We start from the raw sequence: 27,925 nt of genomic DNA, 5'->3' as shown, positions 1-27,925 counted from the left end.
GGAAGGGGAAACAAAGGAGGAGGCTACAATGCTTGATAAGAAATGTACTCATTACCTTGCCCATGTAATTGTAACCCCTCTGTACGGTATTTTCACAATAAAAAAAAATCAGTCTGCTGATCCTGAGCCAAAGAGTAAGTCTGTTCTGCAAGGTGTTTTAAGGAACGTTCTGAACATCCTCTTGTTGGAGCTCTGTCTGACCATGCTTCTGGCACCTTCCTTTATGCAGAGGCTTGCTGAGCTTTCCTCTTAGCTCTCTTCCCAAGACCTCATCCCAAATAAAATGGAACCAAATACAAAAAGAGCTCTACTTGTGGAGCACCAGTAGGACATGTTCTTTCCCTTTTCTCTTAGCAATATCTAGTTCCCATCTTCTTTTTCTTTTTTCCCTCAACACCAGAAGGGGTGATATAATTTGGGGATATCTGTATAAAAATCTCAACAGAGGAGGAACTGGTGCTCAGAATTCATGTTCAGAGGTCAGAATTCTACTAAGACAATCTATGTAGCTTTTTAAAAACGTGTCAACTTAAATGGAGTCTTTGATTCCTATTGCTTGTGTGCAGAGCCAGATTTTGCTGAGCAGTTTCCTTAAAGCAGAATTAGATCCCACATCCTAGGAACAGTTACTTCTTGCTTCTCTTCTTCACATGAAGTGACTGCATGGCAAATTGAAACAGGATCACCCCCCGCCCAAAGAGAATTTGAGAGAAACAAACTTATTACTCAGAAATTAAAGCAGATTGAAAACTAGAGGAAAAATTGGAAGTCATTGACAGGATTAAACCTGTGGGAAGTCAAATAGCAATGTTGATTAAGCCTGGAAATATTTTCTCCTATTTATAAATTCCCTAATGGCTTAGTTCTTCTGTTTCTGAGTACTACCAAGTGTCACGATGACATGTAACAGCTTTGATAATATTGAGGGACAGAGTTTAGGAAAGATTTGAGGAACACAGAGTATGTGGCATTCTTTCAGGGAACTCCTGTAGGGAGAAAAATCATAAATTTTTAACCGAATGGCTCTAATTCTTTATTCTGGTGACTTTTGAAATAGAAAGAAAAATGCTAAGGATACTGGGAAAGTTGCATACCACTCAGAGCAATGTTAAGTGATTGGTAAATATGTATCCTATATCAGAAAATAAAGACACTTTAGAATTGGGATGTTTGGATGTAACATTTGGAAATGAAGCTGCTATTCTGCAGTAGAGCTAGCCAAACATGATAGGATCATTGTTTGCTGCAATGCTTTGAAGCTTATCACCTTTTTACTTAGGAAACTGAAACACCACAAGTCCTGAATTTTGGCTTTCTTTTCATGCTTTTTTGTGCCTTTCTTTTTCTGGTCCAAACTTCCCAGTGGGCATCGACTGCCACTAGTACAGAATCAATCCTTGTCTTAGAATTTTTCATCTTCTTAGCCAGGAGGTGCTAGATAATCAGAAAAATGTTCACGAATGTTTCCTAAAATTGTATGTAAACAGCAAAAATATTAGGATATAGTCAAATGGTGGAGTATTTACACAGGAGACATCAGGCCATGAATTCAGTCTCAATAGATATTTGAAATAATCATTTATATTATAAATAATCTTTATTGTGAGTTGTTCACACTTTCGTTTGGAGTCATTCATTGGAACTTTGTAAGTTGGCTCTTGGTTTTGGGTTGGGTTTTCTATTTTTCCCAGGACAATTCAAGATTATGTTAAATGACTCACCACAATTACAAACACCATCTTTACACACAAATGTTATTATTGTTTATACAATACACACGGCACATGTAGACAAGTTACTGCATACAGGTCCCTCAGATTAGTCAAATACTTCTTCCCATGAGGAGTTCCGTGGGGCCAGCCCCATAAACCAGGCCACCGTGTGACAGTTTTGGTCTTTCTGTTGGTACAAACAGCCACCATTGGATGATGCTACTCAAGGAGAAGGGCTAGCACATAAGTGAATTTTGAAACATGAGTTCTATGTGGCTTCAAATTCTTTCAGAAGGGTAATTAATAATAATCAATCACTGCAGTAGCGTGGTATAAACAATGAGTGGCATTTACTCCCTACAGGTCAAAAGTACATATGTAGCTTTTAGAGCACTCTACTGAGGAAAGAAAGGTCAGTGGTCCTTGTGTGGGGGTTTTGAGACCATAACTTTCTCTCTTCTTTTCTTCAGCACAGGTCCCTTCCAGTACCATGAACACAGTCATTTCAGCTAGTTGGTATTTGGGGCACTATTTTTATGTCATTTATAAATAAAAAAAACCTTAGAAAAATAACAGCTTAGTAAAACTGCTCAGAAATGGTGGTATCGAAAATCCACATGCTTTTTAGCTTTCTAAAAATGCTCCTGGGAAGTATAAATATTAACCAATTTGAGAATGTGACTAGTTTATCAAAGATACAAACAGAACTCTTTTGAATCCAGGATCAATCTTGCTTGTTTGATCACTGTAACAGACATTTCAATAAATTATACTTCCCAGTAGCAGTCATTCCTAATGGAAAGCTCAATAAACTTTCTTTTGGCAGGTGTTTAAGTATATGTGAAGTGAACTCTGGCAGGCTGATAGGTTATAACATCGGCTGTTTAATATTAAATTGCTTAATATTAATTAAATAATTGTTTAATAACAATTAAATAACAAATAAAATCCTTATTTTACTTTCTCAATTTATAATCAAGAAGTACATTTTGAATACATAAAGTTTTGACAGGCTAGTGTTTTGGCTACTAAGAAAAATAGTACCCATAATTCAGAGTCTTCCTACAGATATTATTAATCTAGCAAATTCAATATAAACAAGAACTATATCTAGTCAGAATTATTTCATATTATACTTGACTTTTTCTTTCTTTTTTTTTGGGGGGGTCTGGTCGTGGGGCCTGAACTCTGGGCCTGGGCACTGTCCCTCAGCTCTTCAGCTCAAGGCTCTACCACTTGAGCCACAGCACCACTTCCGGCTTTTTTCTTTTTGCTTATGCGGTGCTGAGGAATCGAACCCAGGGCCTCAGGCATGCACGGCAAGCACTACCACTGAGCCACATTCCCAGCCCATACTTGACTTTTTCAAACACCTGAAAGCCAATGATACATCACACATATACAAACATACACAAACACATCTATCTCTATATAGATATGGATATATATATATATATGGATAAATATATATGGATATATATATATATATAGTCATCATGGGGCTTGAACTCTGGGCCAGGGCACTGTCCCTCAGCTCCTCAGCTCAAAGCTGGCACTCTACTACTTGAGCCACAGTGCCACTTCCAGTTTTCTGGTGGTTTATTGGAGATAAAAGTCTCATGGACTTTCCTGCCTGGGCTGGCTTTGAACTGTGATCCTCAGATCTCATCCTGAGTAGCTAGGATTACAGTCTAGATATATCTTTAGAGAGAGAGAGAGAGAGAAATAGAAAATATGTATAGGTCTATATGGATGTAGGTATATCCATATATCACTATCTACATATATATATATATATATATATATATATAAACTATCCTAATTCCCATTAAAATATTCAAGTCCTATGTCAGATTGAACTTCAATAAAACAGCCTAATAATTTTGTGTTGGTTTAACATTTCCATGATTGTTCCTTGCCAGACTTTTTTTTAACTACAGAAGTGGGAGGAGGGATCCAAAAGATAAATCATAATTCTGTTATACTCATGATATATAATACCCAAATTAATGTGTGCATTTTCCCATGTTGCTTTCTTATAAATTTCAAATGGCTTAAATTTTGGTCAATAATGATAGACTTGGATTTCATTTAAAATTAATAGAATTTTGTACTTAAAATTATGCATGGCAAAAAATTTACCCATAGACTGAGGTATCATATTAAAGTCTCTATTCATTCCATACGCCGGCCATCAGTGCCCTTCTGTGTGTGGCTCAGAGAGCAGTTGGGCTGCCTGAGCTTCACAAGGAACTCTCATTCCTCCATCTCCTTAATCTCAACCCTTCATCTCTCCCTAGGCTACTGAACCTGCTCCCACTTCTCTGGCATCCACACTGAAGCCTTAAGAATGATTTTCTAATTACTTCCAGAGTGAACTTTAAGAAATGTCAATTATCTAAGCCCTTTATTGGCTCCTCATTGTTCCAAAAATAAAGGTTAAAATATGGAGCTGGCCTACCTGGTTGCCTTTTTTTTTCCCATGTCACTTTGACCTCTGTCTGTTTTTCATTCGTACTGACCAGAGTCAAATTCTTTTAGGAAGCCAGGCTTCTATCAGCTGCACAATTTCTGTTCTTTCCACTGCTTGGGTGTCTGGATAGACAGAACTCAGAATATTTTGGGTCCTCTACCGAGGAAAGATTGCATGTGTTGTTGTTTTTTTTCCCCCAGCAGAGGAGACACTGAACACAACTGTAAAGGGGAAGTAGAGATAGGAAGAGCTCTCTTGCAATCTCTGATTTCGAAGCCCAGCTTTGCTACTCACTGTTTAGCTCTGGGTTACACATCCTCTCCATCCCTCAAATTCTAGGTGTATAAACTGGGGCAATAGAAGCATCCAACTCAAAGAGTGGGTGAGGTCAGAAGAGTTAACAGATGTAAAGACCTCAGAGAATGCTGAATAGAAAGCAAGCAGGCATTGCATGCTATCAGAATCGCCATCATCATTATTGACATGGTCACCATCATCATCATCATCATCATCAACACCATCATCAACAGCATCAGCTTGTGCTCAAGCTTTCCTAAAGTCATCCACTTTCAAAAGTTTGTAGGCCTGAAAGCTTATTCTTATAGTGTCTTACACATTGTGCCTGGTTCCAGTAGATGATCACATAAAAATTGGAATACAGAGGAGAGAAGAACTAACATTTGTTTCGAGAATGAGATTAACAAAGAAGAAATGGTGACAATTTTTTTTGTCACATCTGTCACAGGGCTTTCTGTCTAATCAGTGAGGTGGAGTTAATATTCTCCTCCTACCACATTCTGTGTTGATATTATTCTCAAGTCTTTTCTCATTACACCTCTTCACAGATCCACGCAGAATAAACACCACTCTTTTAACTCAGCCTGGTTCACTTTTCATGCTATTTCCATGCTCTCATATTCAATTTCTCAAGCTACATGCATCCACCAAAAACTATATTCAAGTGCTGCCTGCTTCTTTGGATTGGATTTCTGGAACTGAGTACAATAGCTCACATGGATTTTCACCTTGAACCCATCTTCTTATCGACACTGAAGATCTAGCACACACACGTTTTAGCAACCAACCAACTTCCCTGCCCCCCTTGTATGAGGCCACTCAAGGCTCTTTGTGAGTTTCAACTTTTGTTTTCCTTTCTGCCTTATAAATCTTAGACGACAGTTTGTGCAAACTCTTTGTTTCATTTGCTTTGTAAAATGCCCGCAAAAGTTCTCCTCTGCTCAAGTGTCTTTCTATGAAATGTAGACTGAGTTGTCAGGGTGCTAGGAAGGCAGTAGCCACACTGATAGACAGCAAATGGATCCAATGGGAAGATGTGACACTCACCACACAGAAGAGGACGCAGGCCAGAGGGTACCACCAGAGGACCTCTTGTTTTTGTCTGTTAGGGACTAGACATCTTAAACAAACTTTGTGCCAACACCATAATCAGTTTTGGAACCACATCATATCCTTAAGTCATAATGCACAGTTTCAAAAATTACAATTAGCCCTTCCATATTTATGGGCTGCACAGCTTCAGAGCTGACCAACCATGGATCAAAAATCATCTAAAATTATAAAATAAATACAATATAACAACACAAGAAAATATGACTGTGTACATAACATTTACATTGCGTTAGAGATTGCAAATCATCTTGAGATTATTTATAGTATTTAGGAGGATGTGTGTGACTTTCGCACAAATACAACACTAATGTGTATACAAGAGACTTGGGCATGATGTGTAGGTGATCCTGAAACCAGCTCCCTGTGGATACTGAAGGTAATGTACTTTTGACAAACTTACTGGTGCTCATATAAAAAAAAATGTCCCTTAAGACAGGAGCTGGTGACTCATACCTGTAATCCTTGCTGTTATCTTTATATCCAAGTTTGAAGCCAGCTGAGGCAGACAAATCTACAATACTCTACTCTCCTATTAACCAGCAAAACCCCAGAAACTAAGGTATGCCTCAAGTGTTGGTACACTAACCTTGAGTAAAAAAGTCCAACAAAATCCGGAGGCCTTGAACTCGAGCCCCAGTACTATCTAAACAAATAAACACCAGCAATAAAAAATAGAACATCTCCAAAGAGTAGTCACTTAGAGGTTTCATTTTTCTAATAGTATGAAAATCCCTCAAATGCTGTTGAAGTTCCTTCCAGAATCCATCATGTAACACTATGGCAATTCTTCAAAATTCAATATAACTTTTGAAAGCACACATATGAGAACTTTATAGAAACCAGATTTTAGGAGTCCAATATGTGTTCATTTATGTGTATGTGCAGTGACAAAAATATCAGTCTTGATGGTTACATACATCAATGCATCCACTGTATAATTTTAAGCTCTGATGGATGAAATAATAAAGTTTGTTTATTGTTTTGTCTGTGTGCTGATACTGGAGCTTGAACTCAGGGCCTCAAAGTCTCACTTAGCTTTTCTGCCCAAGAATGGTCCTCTACTGCTTAAGTCACACCTTCATTTCTGGGTTGTTGTTGGTTAATTGGAGAGAAGAATCTCTTGGATTTGTCTGCTCAATGTGGCTATGATCTCCTCAGAACATAGCCTCCTGATAAGACATGATTACCACTAGGCACAAGTGCCCAGCAAAATTGATTTATTCTGCAAGAGTAATTTAAAATGAAGATAGAAGTACGTTGAAGATGAAACTGGAATAGCAAATGGTTTGAACTGAGGCAAAATAGGTTTTGCAAGTATGGAATTGTGGATTGAAGCAAATATTAAGAGCTTAGTTAGCTTTGAGCTTGGTGTTGAGTATATAGAAATAATTAGCATGCTAGATGAAAAGTCATTGTCTGAATATGTAGACGGCAACATATTTACTTTGTGTCAGTTTTATTCTTACTGCCTAATCTAAAATACAGAGGCATCATAGTATATCAGTTCACAGAAGGAATAGTGGTAGAGCACTTGCTTAGCATGCATGAGGCCCTGGTTCTATACCCAGTGCTACAAACAAAAATAAAGGCAGTTCAGAACAAGGACTCTAGACATGGGCAGGAATCCGGTTTCAATCACTAACCGGCTGCATCTGGAGGATTATTTAACCTCTCTATACTTCACATTTTTTACCCATAAAATATGGATATTTAGTCTTGGCCACCAAGATAACAGAAAGCTTAATGTTTGTAGTATAATCCTACATTTCTACTCACTATGGAAATAATGGTAATTAAAACTATCTTCTCGTGTGTGTGTGTGTGTGTGTGTGTGTGTGTGTGTGTATCAAGCCATCCATAAAAATATAATTTGACACATCTAAAAGAATGGAACGAATGAGTCAGGATAGAAAGACATATCCAGCTTCATTCTCTTAAACAGTTTTAAATTGCTATAGATTGGCTTGTTATGGGTTTTATTCAGTTATTTAGTGTATGTATGCCATTCATAAATGGCGTCCACCAAATATCTGAATAAACGCAAAATTTAACGCTGGGTTGAAACATAAGACATAGTTTAATCTTTTCTATCTTTAATTTGCCTTTCATTTGATGTGATCTTGATTGTTTTTGGTTTAATTGGAAGAGGAAAGACAAGATAAGAGTATTTTTCATGAGGAAAAGATAGAGCTAACAAGTCTTTGAAGAGCTTCCAAAGGAGCCACTAAAGGAAGAGTGCAGGTACCATAACCCACAGTGTTTATTTTTCTTTCTGGCTGGTTTCAAATGGGTCAGCATATCAGTAAAACAAGAAGTAAACAAAGACCTATCTCCAATTACATGGCTCCTGGGGCCATCAACAAAGTAAACATCAGTCACCCCATGAAAAACACAACGATTACCTGTTATTGGACACTGGCTGCTCTGGCCTGACCACCAAGTGGCACAGTTAATGAATCCACTTATTTCTAATACAAATAAACCCGAGAAAGGAAGTGGCCAGCAAAAGCTGACTGTGAAGTGAGATGGAGAGATGGTTAATTAAAACGCTCAGGGCTGACATTTCCTTTTTATTTGAAACATGCTTTTCCTCAGAAAAGACATGATCTTCTTGATTTGGTTTAGCAAGTTTCAGCTGAAGTAATGATTTCAGGTCCTTTAGAGATGTATTCTTTCTTTGTAAGTTGAAAAAAAGAAGCGAAGGAACAATTGTGAAGTCTACCATGGCTTGGATAGTACACTGACAGAATACAATGAAACAATTATTTTTATTTTTGGTCACTAGTTACTTTAAAATGATGATGTTAATAAGATCAACTTTTCTGAAGAACAGTTTGTCAACATTTGTGAAGATCCCTGCATGTGCATACCCTCAGCCCAAGTATACAGAAATTACCAGACATGTGTTAAAAAAATATGGGTCCAATTACATCCAAGTTCATTTATTTTCATGGTTACAAAAGTAAATAAACCAAAAGTCCAAGAATAGTTTCAATACATTATAGCAGCTCTATATAATGAAATATTATCATTTGCTCAAAAGCATTATATACGAAGGGAAAATTCCTACAATATAATGTTAGATGATAGGGGTGAAGCAGTAGGAATTCTTTGTATTTATTTTTATTTTGTCTTTGGTATTTTTATACTTCAAATTGTATAAAATTTTATTTTGTTAGCACATACACAAGAATATGAGCACATACAAAGTATTTGAAAGAATCATAAATACATGGATGTTAAAATGAATTTCCATATGAAGATGAGCATGTATTTTCAAAAATGGACATATGACTTATAAAGTTCCTTTGGGAAACATTATTATGGATTGACAGTGATATTGCACAGGAAGTGTTATACTCAAATAGGAAGACAGTTTTTTTTAAACTAAATAGTATTTCTTGGTTCTTAACTGTATAGTCTGATAATTTATTGGTGTCTGAATTCTTCTTGATGCAATTTTACCTATTCCCTCTCCTTTTCTGCCAAGAAAAATAATAGCAACTAATCATCACCTAATATTTAAATGCTACTTAATGAAATCTTTCAACCTCGTTTCAATTCTTTGAGTTTCTTTCAATCACTTTTGTGGGACTCTCAAAAACCATTCTGCATCTGTAAATATTAACAAAATCATGGAAAAAGGATTTCAGTACTATAATGCTTAAATAAAACATGAAAGGCACATTTTTGTATTCTTTTCCTTCTTTGAAATAACTAGGAAGGAATCAAGGCATTTATAATACTATGTCTCTATTTTAAATAAATAAAATTTCAAATTATTTTTCTGTAGTCACTTAGAAACCATGCTTAAATTAAGAATGTATACATCACATGTTTTCCCTTATATGTGGAAGCTAGATTTAACTTATAAACCTAAGTAAATACATTGGGTGGTATGCAAGTATATACAAGTGCATTAACTGAAATGTGATAGATTCAAGGGAGAACTCAAATAGTGTAATTCCTTAGAAAGACAAAAGCAAAGCTCAGCACAGTGAAGCACCAGTAAGTGGCCACTCAAAGGGGATGGGGTGGGGTCAACAGGAGAAGGGTAGACAAAGAGACAGAGAGAGAGTACAGTCAAGAAGCTGATATATATCCTATAAAAGTAAGAAGAGTGAGGGAAAGGGTAGATAGGGAAAGAAGGATGGGTGAGAATGTTGAAGGAGGTGACATTGACCAAGATATATTGTATTCCTAAACCACTTAGTTAAATGGCAACTTCTTTGTATAACTACTTAAAGATAAAAAGAAAAAAGTGAAAAAGATATATTGTATTCATGAACTACGTTACTAAATTAAGACCCCCAAAAAGAATGTATGCAGCGATTGAACCAATGTATAGATGTCTAGATAGAATTAATGCTATCATATTGAGCATTTTCCAGGAGAGATGGGTCTTAAAATATAAACTTTGAAAATATATTCACCATTGAATTATTTTTCCATTGATTAAAAACAACCTTATTGGGCAATCAAATGTCATAAATATTAATATCAAATGTATGTCTTATTATCTGCTACAGTTTCTTATTTGTTTTACTACTTTATTATTCATTAATTCATGTGTATTATAAGATGAATTTATGATTCCTCAACAGCTATTTGTTCCTTGGTAAGAAAAACAAGTATTAGCAATACAAGAATATAGAACATTATTATGACTGTTTACATTTAAATATATAGGCATATATGTAACATATTCACATATGATACTCATACTAATTTATATATATATTATGCATACATAAATCAGATATCATAGTTATTTAAAATACGTATACATGATTTTCTAGTACTTTAGCAAGACATCAGTCAAGAAATTCTAAGCTTCAAAATATAAATTTGCTCCCATGATATAGAAACACTTTTCTTGTATAATAGTCTAATTTACTGATTTAACTATATTTTTAATGCTTCTGTAAAACTTCTTGAATAGCATTTTTTGAGCCTGGTTACTTTTCCCTTTCCAGATAGTAGTGGGCACCTATGAATTGGTTTCATAAATCCAATTTTTACGTCTATTAATATGGCATAGACTGGGTCAATAATTACATTTTTAATCAAAATTTTAGGGACATCAAATTTCTTTATTATAGCTCTTCTGATTTTTACATATCCTGCTATAATGGACAAAATTGAGATTTAGACTAGATTCAGGGAAACGTGACTTGTTAGGCCTATGCTCCCAAACTTCTTTGTATTTGTCCTAGTAACATATTTTATTCCACCTGTTAGAAAAATGCCTTATGCTTCTCTCAGCTCCCATTTCATTTTCAGGGTGCTTCTGGCACTGATTGAGTGGCCAAAGGTATGAAGGTGAATCCTATGGAAGGGATTTGTTATGAAGTACATCCATACATGTAGTACATGCATGCATGCATTCATGCAGTATAGTAAAAGACTTCCCCAAAGCAAAAACATGGTCACACCATGAGTATAGATGTCCAAAAAGTTAAATATTTGTCAATTAGAACCTCATATAAAATGCAAGAAAACTGGAAATGTGTGTTCAGGAATATCTCATTAAATAGAATGTGTCCAAGATAAAGTTATCAGTCATCTATTGAAAAATCCAAAGTAATAATTAACTCAGTATATTTTTTTCTTTTTTTGTGACAGGGGTGGATGATTATGCAATCCTTAGTGCAGTGATACACAGAAACATAGACATTACAAACCACATTATTCTTAAAATGTTATATTCAACACCTTTTTATCTTAAAGGTTCATCAGCTTTCTGTACAGTTCCCAGTCTTGCTGTCATTGGTGAACATTGATGAAAGTATATGACTCAGGAAAATGGATACTTAATACTTAATGGATACTTAATAATACTTAATCACAATGTTGTAATATGAATAAAATAGGAAAGTATATTTCAAGTTCCTAGAAAAATGGCTGGTACACACTGAATCCACAATGTACCAGGTCTTTTCTCCCCACTTTCTTTCTATAAATGATCAGTTTGAGACTTTTGATTCTTTTATTTACTGTCAATAGTTTTCCACTTTAAGAGGAAATTTCTGCCAAATATCAAAACATCAGAATAACCAACTGATTTGTTTCTGATTACTTTCAGCATCAGAGTTACAAATATTTAGCAGATAGCTAGCTTTTTAATTTTTATTTAAGGTATTTATGTGCAGCATAATTAGAACAAACAGATATGTATGTTATGAAATGTGGTTATTCAAAAGACTGTTTTGTTTCCTTTTCAAATGCAGAGATAAATAACACAAGGAATATAAAACTGGAATTTATCTATTGGAACATTCTCATAGAAAATAACACAAGGAAGTCCACAAATTTTATACAAATAGAGCAGAAAAATATGAAATGTTATTGGCTCTGAGAGAGTACATAGCTGAAAAACTCATTTTACTGAATTTGATGCATATTAACATTTTTCCAGAGATTTATTTGTAATCGCTATTTCATTTTTTCAAATCATCACATAATTCTCTCCATACAAAATAATTTCTGAGCAGAAGCTGCACTTGAATAACGTGTGGAGAACACTACAATATATTGGCCACAGTGAAATACAATTTGCAGAATGTTTGGGGAATGTGTTTTTCCATGTTGAACCCTGATTTATACACTTCATCTTAAATGATCTTATATTGAAAATGTAGAAGGAATCCGTTCTGTTGGATCATAATTCTTTCTTATCTAAATAACAATCACTAAAAGCTTCCTCAGAAGTATAAGATATAAAGTAAACAAACAGACAAACAGACAAACAGACAGTTTGCTCTAGTTTCTGACATAGTGCTAAACTAGTTTTACCTAAAGTCAGGCAAGAGCAATCATTGAACAGTAAGTATACGAGTCTCCTACCCCCTTTCCAATATATGAAAGATAGTATCCTGGAATGAATAGTTCTCTACTTAAAAGTAGGAATAATCAGAATTGTAGTAGGGAGTTGTCAGAGTAAAAATACAATTCTTTTTCTCTGGAGAGCAAATTTCATTTTGAATCATAGGAAAGGTATGGGAAAAATTATACTCTCATCATTTTTCATTGAATATCTGATCCATTTTAGTCTCTTCCATTGCTTGGCTCCCATACACAGAACCCTGATTCTTTCAGCCATCTTAAAACATCTGGCTAAGCTACCAGGTATTTATTGTCCTTTTCCTTTGCTTCTTTGATTTCTTGCTTCCTTTCTTAATATCTGATCACTGTTAGTCTAAGTTTCAAAAGAAAGAAACTGCTGAAGGACTTATTTAAAAGAGGCTCCCTGGAACAATTCATTTCATTGGCTGTCTTCTGACTTTTTCTCCCTCTTATCTTCTGCTTTATAACACTGTTTCTAGTTTTAGGCTTAAACAATCTGTTCTTTTGACTTATATGCCTCAACTATCTGTCCCTTTTTATAGAATTAGTTTATTATTGGCCAAGAAATCTACAGTTAGATCAGCCAACTCCCTAATTTCTTCAAGCCTTAAGAATGTTCAGACTTAAAGAGGAAGATTTGAAGAAGAAATAGAAGGGCCAACAGACACATGAAAAACTGTTCAACATCTCTGGCCATAAAAGAAATGCAATTCAAAACAGCATCACCTCAATTAGAATGACAATTATCAAGAAAACAAATAATAACAGATGCTGGCAGGAATGTGGCCAAAAGGGAGTGCTACCACACTGTTGATGAGAATGTAAACTTGTTTAGCCACTCTGGAAAGCAGTATGGAGGTTCCTCAAAAGACTAAACATAAAGCTTCCCTACGACCCATATCAAATGACCACAAACAGCACACTAAAGCTATCAGCATAACCATGTTCATTGCAGTGTTATTTGTCAATAGCTAAGATATGGAATCAACCCAGATACCCTTTAGTAGATGAATAGATAAAGAAAATGTGGTATATATACACAATGGAATTCTATGTTTCCATCAGAAAGAATGCCATTACCCAATTTGTAAGGACGTAGAAAAATTTGGGGAAAAAAAAGGTTATTAAGTGAAGTAAGCTAGATCCAAAGAAAGATAAGTTGCATGTTTTCCCTCATTTGTAATTACTAGAATATGTCTAGAATATGCTTAGCAAAGGATCACACTGGCTTAATAGTTATGTATATATGATCCTATCAAATGATGCTTATCAAAATGAACTCCAAGAAATGGAAATAAGAAGTTTTGTGGGGTTTTATTTTGTGTGTGTGTGTGTGTGTGTGTGTGTGTGTGTGTGTGTGTGCCTGTGTATACTGCTTTCAGTTATTTCTTTATTCCCCCCCCCCTTTGGTTTATTCCCTGTTGTCACTGTTTTTGATTTCTGTACCCTTGGTCTTGTGTATAAGTTTATCTGAGTTTGGGACAGGAAAGAGAATCACAAAAACGGTGGGACAAAGGGTGAACCAATCAACAGTGATAGTCATTAGACACTATGTTGGAAATGAACTTTACAACTTGAGGGGAGGAGGGAAGGAAGTCAGGGAGGAGGAAGAAGTGAAAAGAAATGTACTCATTACTTACATAACTGTAACCCTGCTGTACATCACCTTTACAATAATGTTTTTAAAAGAACTTTCATGAATAAGCACAAGGGCACATTGTAAAAAGTACTCAAACTGCATTTACTATGGAACACTGAGTCTTTACTTGAGATCATGAATTAACTAAAAACAAGAGAGATGCTCTGCATCCCTGACACCATTTTTGTGTCTGTCTTTGTTCAGAGCCATTCAGCTTGCAGCTGTCTACGAATCTAGGAAGAACAGGACTTACTGAGTGTTTATAAGGAGGGGTAGAGAAAATGGTTCCTGAAGACAGGAACAGCTCAACCTCCCCAAGAAAGCTTATCCACCAAGCAATGATTGCCTTTACTTATCCCAACTAAATGGCTGCCTAAAAGTGATGGCAGGAATACAACAGCTCCAGAACATCTCCCCATCAAGGGCAGAGATAATTACCAACAAATCTGTATTCGTGACTAGGATTCTTTAACTATGAATATCTTTTATTCCCTGCTCTAGTTCTTTTCTTAAACTCCTCCTCCTCACCATCCTCCTTGTCCTCTTCCTCTTCCTTTTCCTCCTCCTCCTCCTCCTCCTTTTCCATGTGTGTGTGTGTGTGTTTGTGTGTGTGTGTGTGTGTGTGTGTGTGTGTGTGTGTGTAAATGGAACTAGGTAAATTAGGGGATGGGTGAGGTTGGGAGTGATAAGGGAGAATGATAAACTGTACTCACACATTGTCATGTTGAATTGAACTCCTTTGTAAAACTACTTAAGGATGATAAAAAATATTTTTTTAAAAAACAGAGCATATATATTATACATAAAAACAAAAATGGAACTGGTTATATCTGGTTCCAGAGAATGTCCTAGCTCTCCTTCTCTAAATTTTAAAAATTCAGTTGGCAAATTCCTGCATTGTTTCTTAGAATATCCTCTTAAGATAATTATTCTTCTCTAGATACAATAAAGAATGCAGAAGAATCATATTTCTTTGCTCATAGTAGCTGAATGATAAGACCTCCATTTTCTGAAATTTCATGTTAGTCAATTTCCTTACTAGCCTAACAGTTTCATTTTTTGCCCATTTCTTACTCAAATGTTACCTTTCTTCTAAAAAAAAACCCCACATAAAACATACATAAGAATATAAAATGTCACAGCTCAATTAGTCGCACCATTTTACAAAAGTGGATTCAGTTTCATTATTATGAGAAGAAAAGCAGAAACGCATTCTTACTTCTGCCTGAAATTGTTAAGCAATGTGCGTTTATAATCTTTGGCCTGTAACTGAAAGAATATAGTTTTAATTTGCATTTAAATAAAGCAAATCTCCCATCGCAGAGAATTTTCTTTTATTAGTCCCCATAAACAAGATGGCATTAAAGAGCACAGCCTGTTTAGCTGGGATATGGGGATAAATCAAGGGGATAAACAAGGCAAAAGCATGAAGGAAAGGAAAGCCACTCAAGACAAACTTCCATAGTTAACATTCTGATTTCCCACTATCCATTACAGAAATGCTAAGGCTTAAGAGCTTTGTATTTGCTGAAGCTTTGCTTTCAGAAAATAATATCTCATGGATTAGAAATTCATGAGCCTAATTTTCTAGGCCAGTTTTATCTTACGTGCCTGCTAATTTTATGTATAATAAATTCCTATAGTAGGTAGCTTGCTTCGTAGATTTTGTTGATATATTTTAAAATCCAATGAGATAGCATGTCAGTTGTGGTTGGCCTTATTTTACCAAAGAGCAAGCATTGAGTATCAGTCATATGCTGGTTTACTCAATTGGCTCTAAGGTCATAGGTAGACTTCTCATCTGTATATTTTGTTATTTCAAATAATATGTGAAGGCTTTACAGGTGTGTGGGGCCAACTTCAACTTGGGCTCATGCATTTATTCTTTCGGTCAAAGCATATTTATTGAGTGTCTGTCCTTGATAGCAATGAGTATCTCCTACTTCTGCCACTGATGAGTGCCTCTTCATTTGGAGGTTCTAGACAATGGAACAGTGGAGAGAGAGGCCATGAGAACATTTATCATCTCCGTGATTCTGTACAGGCATTTTCCCCAGATGTCAATAAGAAATCAATTGATTTACTCAATGATAAACACACATGATGAGCAACAGCAACAAAAAAAATCCACTCTTCTTTCCTTTTCCATATATTCAGAATAATCAATGTTTTAAGAAGCTTGAGTCAGATGACCAATGGCCCCCAAAAGTAAACACTCGCTTGAGAATGTTCAGAACATGTTGTTAAATGAAATAGACACTTTGAAAAATAAATTTGAAAATTAACTCTTTAGTATTTTCATAATCAATGCTAAAGTATATTACTTATTTTTCCAAGTTCAACTACTTGAAAACTTAATATGTTAGAACAACAGTAAGTTCTTGCTTATGGCTATCATCTCTCTTGCTCTTTGTCTAACCCTCTGTCTACCCATCCATCCATTTTCTACCATCTGTTTGCCTTTCTGTTATGTTTTTAAGCTAAACTTTAAAAACATAAAATGGCCTTAAACAGAAAATATTCAGCAGAGGCTATGAGATAACATTCAATCACATTAATAAACCTTTTTCCCTTAATGAAATCATTTCTTTTTTGTATGTTTTTTATTGTAAAAATGCTGTACAGAGGGGTTACAGTTACATGAGCAAGGTGATGAGTACATTTCCTATTGAGCACTGTTGTCTCCTCCTTTGTTTTAGTTGTGGAGGTGGGAGGGAAGGGATGAAATAATTTCATTTGTATATTTTCTCAAGCAAAAAGTGTTATGTGAATAATATTCAACATTGTATTATCATAGGTCCAAAAAGTTAATACACAAAATATCCAAAAGTCAGCAAGCTACCTAAATCACAAAACATCCTTGATAGGAAATAATTCTATCTATTATAATACTGTATTAAAATATTATCAAAGGCATGGGTATTGTTGGTGAAATATCACTGACATAAACTTGATTTTTATTTTGTATAGTATTATACCAAATTTGTTTCTTAGCATACATATCCTTACAATAGAAGGAATCTTGGAAAGTGTAAATCATGAATTAGGTTTGAAAGATTACAAATGGTTTACCTATTCTGGGTGAACTTCTTTGCTTACATATTTCCAAATTTTCAGTAACTATTCATAACATACACAAAGTTGATATTTAAAATAGGCATAGTATGGATCAAAATACATTTGTACATTTAATTAACAAATAGTTTTATAGACTAATGATTACAAAGCCTGCATTCTTAATGTGACTCTGGGTGAGGTATGAAACTTTATTAACAATCAATATTAACTACACTTATATCGAAGGATAATTGCAAAGATTTCTGAGAAACAACTAATATTTTGAGTCATACAATAAGAAAGCACACTACAGTGTATGTTAACATCTAGTAAGCTTTCAGTAAATTCTAGTTACTTCTTAGCATTTACTGTGCTCCAGCATATTAGGTATAAAGATGTTGAGGTGAATTAATAATAAATACTCATATAAAAACTCTGATAGGAAAATGAAATTTGACTTGAATTATTCAGAAAATTCCTTGGTTTCTGCTTAATTGCCTGATAATTGCTTAAAACTGGGAAAGTTTTAAAACAGGACTTTAGCTAATCATATCATTCAGATAATTAGTTAAGATACACTGCATTTAATTTTTTCTCTATTGAAAATATTCATTAAGAATAGATACTTTGTAATTGTTACAAATATCTTTCAAGCAAGAGAAAGTATTTTTCAAGCTGAAATCAATAAGAAAATTATATCCACGTTTCTATTACAACCATAAACTTCAGCTAGGTAGGCCAATTGCTAATGCAGGTTAGCTAGGGGCAGGTAGTTTGGCTCACCAAAGGCCAATAAAGCTCTTCTGTATTGCTTGATGATTGATAGTAGCTGACCTCATTGTTAGGATAAATGAAAATGAGGAGACACTGGTCTTCTGAGTAAGTCTGATAAGCTATGAATACTCTACTATTAAATGCCACTGGGAGTCATTTTAATTTATTGTATTAGTTTATTATGTACATAACCATGCTCTCAACTATTAAAGATCTTAACTTGAATAAGCTATATTTTTCTTTTTTTATTGTCAAGGTGATGTACAGAGGGGCGAGGGGTTACAGTTATATAAGTAAGGTAATAAGTACACTTCTTGTCAAACTTGTTACCCCTTCCCTCATTTTTCTCCTACTTTCCCTCTCCCCCATCCACCCTCCAAGTTGTACAGATCATTTCCAACATATTGTCTTGTGAATATAGCTATTGCATTTTTCTTTGAGTTGTTGATAATCTATCATTCAGGAGAAATCATGGACAGTATGTTGTACATAGTAGGATCAAGACCATGCAATATGCTAGGGGTACTTGCATATAACAAAAGCATGGGTGGTAGTGATGTTTGTGGTATATGTGTGTGTGTGTGTGCGTGCACGAGTGTGTGCATGTGTGCATTCATCCGTGTGTGTGTGTGTGTGTGTGTGTGTGTGTATAACCAGGGGTTAGGATATTAAAGAAGATTTCTTAGAAAAGATGACAGTTAAAGGCAAAAGTGATTAACATAGTGGAATCTACCTTTTCTTGTGGAGAAAGTAAGAGGACAGTTTTCCCATATTAACAAACATCTTGCCTTCCACCACAACTACTAAGTCGTGCTCTTATGTGAACTAACAGGGTGGTGTGAGTACTATAAGGAGCATCAGTAACAGTCAAAAGACTAACTTCACATTTGAAATGGTAGATGCACAGAAACATTAGTTTCCGTATTATGTGTTTCAACTGAATATCAGGAAGATAAACTTACAAATATGTTTTTTGTGCTAAAGGGCCATCCAGATAGGAGGAACACCATCATATCAAGCAACTATTTGCAAATATATACATGGAAATAAAATAAATCCAGTCTCAGTATAAATATACCAGTACCTATTTTCAGAAAGACTTCATCATAATTAGTTATTTTTGTTTTTGTTTATGTTTTTTTTTGTTTGTTCATGGGGCTTGAACCCTGGGCCTGGGCACTGTCCCTGCACTCTTCAGCTCAAGGCGAGCTTGAGCCACAGAGCCACTTCCAGTTTTCTAGTGGTTTATAGGAGATAAGAGTCTCACGGATTTACTGGGCTGGCTTTGAACTGTGATCCTCAATCTCAGCCTCCTGAGTAGCTAGGATTACAGGTGTGAGCCACCAGCACCCAGCTCATAATAAGTTATTTTATACTTATTATAATTAACTTATTTTAGTCTGACAAACATTTCTTTTTTGGAGGAGAAGGCAGCATGGTATTATATGCATGTGATACAAAGGGGAATCACTTACATCTTCAATGAATTCTTAGCTGAACAGGGTAATCAAACCAAAGTTAAAAAGCTAGCAAGGGAAGAGACCAGGGACCATCTCTTTTTTACATGTTATAGGAGGAAAAACATGTCTTCGGATTTCTTCACCTCAGATTGTAGAACCTGTTACTACTTATGCTCTCCCAGTCAACATTTCGCCTGTCTTGTGTCAAGAAATATGCTGATGTACCATTGAGACGACTTTCACTCAGGTCAGCATCTGGTCATTATGGTTCATGGCTATTATTACAGCACCTGAACCACTTCCCACCTCCCATCACTTCCTCTTGACTGATGACAATGCCAAGAGTTACCAGAGTCACCTTCAAAACGCACATATAAACTTGGAATTGTCTCTTGTACTGCTGTCATCTTTCTATACAGAAAGGAACATCTATGAGTAAAAATGAGGCAGTTCATCAAAAAAAATCTATTTATTTTATGTAAATAGTTCCTATAAGTCCCCCAAATATATATTTTATCTCTTTCAGACACAGGTATCTATCTATCTATCTATCTATCTATCTATCTATCTATCTATCTATCTATCTATCTATCTAGTTAGCAAATCACTCCTTACAAGCTAGCATTCACTTGTTTTGAATATTTGGCTCACATTAACATGAGATAAGAATTTGAGCTGGAACAAAACACATTCTTTCAAATGGTTCTCAAAACTCACTGATAGAATATAAATACTAGACACCAGCCAAGATATACTATAAATACTAGTTTCACTGATTTGGGTCAGACAATATCAAAGCAATTTCTTTGTAAACAATTTTTGTTTGGCATTATTTATGGGACTGATGTTTCTTTATTTTAGTTGAAAGAATTATATTTGGAACTTGCCAAAGATCCCAGAATTCCAGTGGCAGAAAACCCAATGCTGAGAATCTAGGATATCCAAGTATTGAACATTTCCATCATCTGCCTTTTCCTCCACAATAGTTGTCAAGACTAACTGCCTTCTCTTGGGTGACTTGAGGCAAAGAGGTGCCTAACAACAACAACAAAGAATGATAACCAGTTGGGTGATCCACATGAGTGTATATGATGAAAAGGGCCCAAGGTGAAGTCAGGAGCAAGAAGAAAGGCATTGGCTTCCTGCTTCTTTGACCAACAAAGCCTGAAGTCAGGAAACCATAAAAGGAAGTGCTTCACCTGAGTTTGTTTAGTACCAATCATCCCAACATTTCTGACCATGAATAACTTCTTCCTTTTTATTAAGAGAGTGCGGTGACTTCTCTGTAAAAATAGAAGTGATGAACAACCTTAAAGGCTGACAATCTTTACTGATGATCTTTCAAATCATATTTAGTTACCTCTTCTTACTTTGGGGCACACAAAAGACTTTGGGTTAAAGGTAGCTGCTTTGGGGCAGGATCCATCAAGTTTGAAGTTTTTCTTATTTATCTTCTTAATCATAACTTTCCTTCACTGAAAGTTGAGTGCTCGGAGAAGAGAGACCTGTCTTCTTCAACCCCAGGAAGGATAATGCCTTCCTAAAAAGGAGGGGGCTCTCAATAAATACTGAATAGAAGTGAGAATGAATGAATGAATTCACAAGTATGAACACATAAACGAGTAATTTACCCTTACTTTTGAAGCACATCCACATTATTGTCTGTGCTATATTTTGTATCTTTCTCTACAGAAAGAAATAAAGTAGTGACATCAGATTTCTTTTCTGGTATACACAGAAAATGTTCTCAGTGGCTTTTTTATCATTTCTATTTTAATAACTTAAAATATTTACTTTCAAATTGAACTTTCTTTTAAGATAAAAGTGCTGAAGAAAGTAGTCATAGGAGTAATATACTTTAACATAATAAAGGACATGTGTAACAATATGACAGCCAATAGCATACTAAACTGACAATCTGAAATCAGGAATTAGACAAAAGAGACAAGGAATAAGTCAAACTGTACTTATCTGCAAATGATATGATCATAGACTTAGAGGTCATTCAAGATTCTACTCTTTAAAGTTTAGAAACATCTTCAGCAATGTAGTGGGATATAAATCAACACAAAAAACCCTGTACCTTACCTTTTCTGTATACTGACAGTGAGCCAGAGGGAAATTAGAAGAACAATATATATATATAATAGCCTTTAAAAATAAAAAATAAAAAAACAGCCCCCAAGAACTAGGTATAATATAGTCAACAAGTTGTAAAAGGTGTTCACCATGAACTTGCCTTTTGGTGGTAAAAAGGAAGATTTTTTCTTTGTCTTATGCATATAAATGCAAATATTTTAACATTTGGTAGTACTTATTCTAAACTAATACAAAAGTGATTCAAGAGCATGCTTAAATTTTACTAACATTGAGTAATTGAAGTATTACAACTTATCACACAGATAACCATTTAAGGCAACAAAATTTGCTACTGATCTAAGAAGGAAGCAGCAAAGGATGTTTGTCCATAGGTTAGAGCCCAGAACTCACTCTTTAGCTCTCTTTAAGTTGATAGCTTCTTATAGAACATTTTTCTTATTTCTTTAATATAGTCTAAGACCCCTTATTTAAGAATCATTTGGAAAATCAATCTGCATTTCAAGAAATGGATTCATACATTGGCTCTACTGCTTAGGACACTGGATATGAAGCTTTCCAACAAATGACATTGTAACTTTCCTTGAAGATCCTAGCAAATTTCCATAAATAAAGGAAAAAATGTCTTTAGACTTCAGACCCAATTTAGATATTTGGTTGATGTTTAATACCAACCTAACGAATTTAAAACAACAACTTATATTTCTGAATCTCTATAGGTAGAGGTTAAAACAGCAACAACAACAACAACCCCACTTCTGAAGATCATATTTAGTAATTCTGAAGAAGCATTTATTGGTTAAAAAACATTATTTTAAGGGCAACTAATATCAGTGGATTCAGATGAGCAGTATTTCAAGATGGCACCTGCTGATACAATTGGTGTGACTAAAAAAGGCAGTTTCATGTACATATGGGGTTTATAATAATCATTGTTTTATTCATGATAATGCCATGTATTAAATAAAGTCACTGACAGGTTCTGGTGGCTCACACCTGTAATTCTTGCTACTCAGAGTCTGTGATATGAGGATCACAATTCAAAGCCAGCATGGCAGGAAAGTCTGTGAGCCTATTACCTCCACTAGACTACCAAAAAAGCTGCAAGTAGAGCTCTGGCTCAAGTAGTAGAGTGCTATCCTTGAGTGAAAGTAGCTTGGGAGCAACACATAGGCCTTGAGTTCAAGCCCCAGGAGTGGTGCAAACAAACAAACATAAAAGGCACTGATAGTTTTCTCCCTTTCTATTTCTCCTTTCCTTCCTTCATGTTTTTTTTTGTGTGGATTCAGAAAGATTGAGTTCAATAAAACAAAAAAAGAAAACAATAAAAGGAAATGAAGGAACAAAAGAAGGAAGGAAGGAAAGACCAAGGAAAGGAGAGAGGAAAAGAGGAAAGAACGAAAGGAAGGAAGGAAGGAAGGAAGGAAGGAAGGAAGGAAGGAAGGAAGGAAGGAAGGAAGGAAGGGAGGGAGGGAGGGAGGGAGGGAGGGTAGAGAAAGAGGAAGGAAAGGAGAGAGGAAAGAAAATGAGCAATGGAAGGGAAAGAGGGATGGACAGGGACAGAAAAGGAAGGAATTATTGGCTTTGGGAAGTAGAAAGTGTAACTGAGGATAATCATTTATGTGTCAAATGCTAAGTGTCAAGAGCCAAAGCTATCATGACAATGTCATTACACTTAAACACCAAATCAGTTGAAAGGAGAGTATTGTCTCTATTTCACACAGAAAGAGTTTAAAGAACATGGGTAGGAAAAATAATCTGGGAAATCCTGCAAGCAAATTCAAGTGTGTCTCCACCCAAAGTATAACTTCTTTAAACGCTACAACAAGCCCTCCTTTGGCTCTCTCCATAGTAAGGCAAAGATAGCATAGAAGAGTTCAAATTAAGGACATGGCTAAACCCTGAACTTAAGGGACAATTTAGAGAGAAATGGTCCATTAATTAGTAAGCAGTTCTTTGCAGTTACTGAGTATGGGACAGATGTTTTAAATCAGACAATTGTGAACATTCTTGGACATAAAGCCAGCACAAGTAAGCACATGATGAACAAGTACTTAAATATGGAATCAGCAGATAAAAAGATAAAAAAAGATCTAGCTGATTGCTAGGCAGGGATATGGGACAGTTACAAATTAAACCTAGGAGTACCTTAACGTATGACCTCCCAAATGTTTTACCCAGACCTAAATATCATAAAACAATTACAACTTTATTCTTATAATCCATTAAATTATTATTTATTATTATTATTACTATTATTGGTGCTTGTTCTGGGGTTTTAACTCAAGGCCTGAGTGCTCTCCCTGGCTTCTTTTGCTCAAGGGTAGAGCTCTACCACTAGAGCTGGAGCTCTACTTCTGTTTTTTTTTTTTTGGGGGGGGTGGTGGTTTATTGGAAATAAGAATCTCATGGACTTTCCTTCCTGGACCTGGCTTCACATGGTTATCCTCAGATTTCAGCCTCCTGAGTAGCTAAGATTAAAGGCATGAGCCACCAGCACCTGGATAAAAATTATTTTCTAGCAATTCCCTGATAGTATTTAAAGAGAAAAAGTACAAGCAAGATATTTTAAGATTGATGGGCTGGGAAGGTGGCTCAGTGGTAGAGCGCTTGCCTTGCATGCATGAGGCCCTGGGTTCGATTCCTTAGCACCACATAAGCAAAAAGAAAAAAGCCAGAAGTGGCATTGTGACTCACGTGGTAGAGCGCTAGCCTTGAGCTGAAGAACTGAGGGACAGCGCCCAGGCCCAGAGTTCAGGCTCCATGACTGGACCCCCCCAAAAAAGATATCTTAAGATTGATATGATATAAAATATTTTGAAAATGAGAGATAAGCTATGCTGAAACAACATTGCTTCAAAATAATAAAACATGTTTGTTACAAAATGAAGTTCTGTTTTTAAAAAAGAATATAATTTCCTACCAAGTTATTTGAAGTATGAAGTGATATGGGAAATGGATATCATATAACCTTATCCTGTTTATCAATATATAATTACAAAGTAATTTACAATAATGCAGTTATTGATTTAACTTCACCCATGTTCCTTCAGAGGATATTTATACTTTAGGAATGAAATTTAACTAAATTATTGGACAAAAATTGCCACTAAGCATTCCTAATTAGAAAACAGATGCTGATGTGAAGATCATGTTTTATCTTGGGACGCCTCTGATCCCAATATAGTTGCTTTTTAATAGATTAATGTTGCTGTGGCATAACAATTGGGAATAGCTCATATTAGTTCTACTGAGGTAAGCTTTGTGCCTCAGCATATGGTAAATAGAAAAGGCTCAGTAATTCCCTGAAACGCTTTAACATTGCATACACACACACAGAGAGAGAGAGAGAGAGAGAGAGAGGCAGAAATATTAGGTCAGAAGTTTTATAAATACATGCCTAGGCTTTTCCCAGTTGTGGAGTCATTGAAATATAAATATTCTTTAAGAAAAAAAAAGAACAGAAGGAAGGAAGGAAAGAAGGCAGGGGAAAGGGAGGGAGGGAAGGAAGGAAAGGAAGAAGGAAGGAAGAAAAAGAGGGATGGAGGGAAAGAAAGGCAGAAAGAAGGAAAGAAAACATTTTGAAACATAGACCTAAGCAAAAGACTTTCTTTTTTCTTTTTTTTTTTTTTTGGTCCAATCGTGGGGCCTTACCTCTGGGCCTGAGTGCTGTCCCTCAGCTCTTCAGCTCAAGGCTAGCACTCTACCACTTGAGCCACAGCGCCACTTCCGGCTTTTTTCTTTTTTTGCTTATGTGGTGCTGAGGAATCAAACCCAGGGCCGCAGGCATACAAGGCAAGCGCTCTACCACTGAGTCAACTTCCTAGCCCTGCAAAAGACTTTCTGTCTAGGACTCTAATAGCTCAAAAAATATTAGCAAGAAGTGACCATCACACATTACTGGTATGAATATATATTAATGAAGTCACTAAGGAAACCAGTATGGAGATTCCTCTAAAATTGAAAATGGAGCTATCATATGATCCCGCTATGTCACTCCTTGGTATATACCCAATGGAATCAATGTCAGTGTACAATAACAACTCTTGCACACTCAGATTTATTATAGCAATACTCACAATAGCCAAGTTGTGGAATCAACATTAGAGTCCATCAACAGACAAGTGGATAAAGAAAATGTAGTACATACACACATATACATACACACACATAAAATAACAATAGAATATTGTTCAGGCAGAGGGGAACCAACATTTTGTTATGTGCAGGACAGTGGATGAATCTCAATCTGATCATGTTAATTAAGCTAGACTCAGAATGACAAATGGCACTTTTCGCTAATCTACATCTAAATAAATGACAAGAAGGTAGAAGGGAAACTATTTGTGATCAGAGAGAACTAGCAGGAACTGGGAAACAGAAGAGCAATGGGGATAAGTATAATCACAATGCATTGATATATGATGAATTTGACATGATGAGACCTATTCTTTTGTGCAACCAACTTCAAGGAAATAAATAAAACTTAAAAAATGTTGATTTTCAGATTTTTCAACTTTGTTCTTATTGTAAGAACTGGAGTGACAACTATCAAGCTCTATGTTTTAGAATGCAGACTGGAAACTCAATTGGTTTTACAAAAAAGTATGAGTAACTAGCACTTAGCATAATAATGTCTCCTCGAACACAAACATGAGAGAATTTTGTTAAGTAGGAAGACTGCTTTTCATACTAGAGTTCTCATTCTTACAGTTAGGGCATGTTAAATAGCAATTCCAGTAGGCTTAGTACTATTAGTACATAAACTGGAGGAAAAATCAATGAATAGTCCATATGTCACAAGAAATCTATTCTTCCAAATTACTCTTGATACATTTTTACCATGATTCCTTACTTTAACGATGTTTTCTAAATGTATTGGATTCCACCAAGAAGGTTTCAGGATTCAAGAGTGTGAGGGAAAATTTAGGTATACTTCTTTTCAGTATCTCAGAAGTTGTCATAATGTGGACTCTTTTGTCTTTTGTTTGTTCTTGGTTCTTCATGGGGCTTGACATGAGGGCCTGAGCATTTTTGCTCAAAGCTACTTCTCTACCACTTTTAGCCACACTGCCACTTCTGGTTTCTGGGGGTTAATTGGAGATAAGAGTCTCATGGACTTTCCTGTCTGGACTGACTTCAAACCATGATCCTCAGATCTCGGCCTCCTGAGTAGCTAAGAGTACAGGCATGAGCTACTGGCTACTAACTTAATCTGGATTTTGAAAGTCTTCAAAGGTCCATATATTGAAGGCTCGGCACTCATCTTAGCAGTTCTACTGGGACATAAGAACGTAAGAGAGCCTTTACTAGGTAGAGCCTAGTAGAAGGAAGTTGTATCATTGGGAATGTGTTCATAATGGTTTACTCCCAGGATCTTCCCAATCTCCTTCTCTTTGCATGTTTACTGACATGTTGTAACTGACCTCCAATATGTGTACTTGTGATGTATTGTCCTAGAACAGGCCCAAAGCAGCTATGCGGGGGGGGGGGGGCAGAAATCACTGACTATGAGCCAAGATAAACTTTTTCTTCAAATTATTTTTCTCAGGTGTTTTATCATGGTAAGGGAAAAGATGGCTAAAGCAGCATTGACACACACTCAATTTCCTTCCACCCTTCCCTGATTTGCTAAGTCTCCAAAATTTAAGCCATGATTGACCTCCTCCCCACTCCCCATTTCCTTTCATTTACAGCTTTCACTAGATTTGTGGACATTGTCATTCTGACCTGATTACTTGTGTAAGTTTACATGATATACAAATTTTCATTTTGCTTCACAGACATATACGCATTGCTAAGTCAATACCTAGTGTTTAAATTTGGCTGTATTACTGGCCCATCACTCAGGACCATGACCCAGATCTGCCTATGACCCAAGTCCGCTGAACATTTTTAATGAAACTATAAGCCAAAAACCTCTAATAGTCTTTACAATTGTCCCCTTCAGATTATAAATATTGAATGTGAATAATAGATACTGGAATAAAATTCAAAATGTTGATAGCCAAAAAGAACCCTAAAAATAAAATGAGGTATATTGAAGCTACATACAAAATCCTATGATTTGAGTATTTTGTATTCTTTTTGTAAGTTTCATAGAACATAGCATAATAAAGTCTTGGAGTGATATTTGAAAATAACAGTTGACCACTAATCTTAAAGTAAGCCAAGTTATAACTACTGAGAAATCTTTAAAGAAAACTAATAATAATAATAAAACTACTACTACTACTACAAATATATTGTATTGCCTCCAAACAATGATAGCTCTTTCCCTCTTTCCCTCCCTCCTTCTCTTCTTCCATCTTCAACCTCTTCCTTCCTTCTTTCCTTCCTCCCTCCCTTCTTTCCTCCCTCCCTCCTTCCCTTCCTTCCTTCCTTCTTTCCTTCCTTCCTTCCTTCCTTCCTTCCTTCCTTCCTTCCTTCCTTCCTTCCTTCCTTCCTTCCTTCCTTC

Source organism: Dipodomys ordii, unplaced genomic scaffold, assembly GCF_000151885.1.
Source record: "Dipodomys ordii isolate 6190 unplaced genomic scaffold, Dord_2.0 Scaffold32, whole genome shotgun sequence".
Taxonomy (NCBI): Eukaryota; Metazoa; Chordata; class Mammalia; order Rodentia; family Heteromyidae; genus Dipodomys; species Dipodomys ordii.
This window is presented reverse-complemented; position numbering follows the sequence as displayed.